Genomic DNA, 1924 nt, shown 5'->3' on the forward strand with positions numbered 1-1924 from the left:
GAAGAAAACAAACATAACCCCAGGTATTTATTCAATACAGTGGCTAAATTAGTGTTGACATTTCCCAACATCACAGCAATAATGACTTTATGAACTACTTTACTTCTAAAATCAACACTATTAGAGATAAAATTGCAACCATTCAGCCGTCAGCTACAGTATCGCATCAGACAGTGCACTATAGACCCCCTGAGGAACAGTTCCACTCATTCTCTACTATAGGAGAGGAACAATTGTTTAAACTTGTTAAATCATCTAAACCAACAACATTTATGTTAGACCCTATACCAGGGGTATTGAATTAAAATTCTAAGAGGTCCAGTTAGAAAAAAAAATCAGCAACGGTCCGCAAGTGCAAATGTCCGCAAGATCACAATGACTAACTTGTGATATCATTCAGTGCCACAGCCTAGTAGTTGTATGAAAATATGTAAGTAGCCTAGTCAAGAGACGACGATGTAAAATGAAAGTACAAATTGAATAATATTTCAACAATATTTATTGTCAGTTTATATATTGAGCTGTAGGGAAATAATAAGTACTCTAGTAATAAATGATCAATTTAAATAAAATAAAGGCTGCATTTAAAAATAAATTATAAATAAATAAAATACAACAGAGAGCTTTTGAAAAATGTACATCTCAAAATAAAGTGCTTAATTTTAGAAAAATGTAATAAAAAGTATAGCTTGAGTTTCCCTTTTACTTTTTAGTTAACTTCCTTCACATCTTAAGTTTAAACACATTTTAAAATAAACAATCTCAACACGTTAACAATTGAACAGCTTTAACACCTCCATTTCTCTTTCTTTTCCTTTTATATCCCACTTCCACACTTTCTCTTGCTTAGTGAGAAAAGTGAGCCCTTGGTTGTCCTGCCAGGATTTTAAATCTGGGCTGGAATGACGTCAGGGCCATTCTCAAACACATGTGCAGGTGCTCATTGGTGAGCCTGGATCGACATTTGCTTTTAATAATGTTCATTGTGGAGAAAGCTGCCTCACAGTTGTATGTGGAGCCAAACATGGTTAAGATGTACAAGGCTACTTTCCTCAGACCTGGGAAAGGGGTCTCTGGGACCATTTGAATCCTAAAAGTGGTAGGATCAGTTTTTCCAAAATGCTCTTTCAAGGCCACATCTGCTTGGAGATCGATCAGTTGCATCTGGAGAGGCCCAGCATTTTCCCACTTGAAGAGCAGTGTGACTACCTTTGAGAACTCCCTGACATCTGTGATGAGGAAAGGGTTCTGAATGAAGAGGGTGAGCTGCTGTCCAAGGCTGAAGCTGTCAAAGAGCATGCTGAAGTTTACAATCAGCTTGTCAACAAAGTCAACAAAAGAAGACACATCTCTCTTACCCTGAACCTGTTTCTTCACAGTTGGAAAGTGTGCACAGTCTGCCAGCAGGTCTTCCCTAAACAACACAAGTGTCCTCTGAAAGGAGCGGACAGCTGTCTTCAGATCACAAACTGAATTGTCCTTGCCCTGTAGATTAAAATTCAGTTCATTCAGGTGTGAAGTGATATCAACCAAAAAAGCCACAATATCCATCTTCTTGTCATCCTCCAAAAAGAGAGAAAATGTTGTTGCCTTCTGGTTCTTCAGCTGTGCCAAGAAAGCTGCGATTTCCCCTCGGATGGACCAAAAGCGCTCCAACACCTTACCTTTGCTGAGCCATTTTACATTGTTGTGTAGCAGAAGGTCATCAGCATTTGCATCAACTTCTCTGAGAAATTCCCTGAGCATGCGATGCTGATGGGAAGAGGAAGCTCTGAGAAAGTTTATCATTCTCATCATTGTGTTCATCACCTCAGCATACTAGTCTGACAGGGTGGAGCACAAGACTGACTGGTGAATTATGCAGTGGTAAGAGATGAGTTGAGGATTGTCATCTTTCATTCTTGCCACAGCTCCTCTTTCTCTC

This window comes from Carassius gibelio, chromosome A5 (genome assembly GCF_023724105.1).
Source record: "Carassius gibelio isolate Cgi1373 ecotype wild population from Czech Republic chromosome A5, carGib1.2-hapl.c, whole genome shotgun sequence".
Lineage (NCBI taxonomy): Eukaryota > Metazoa > Chordata > Actinopteri > Cypriniformes > Cyprinidae > Carassius > Carassius gibelio.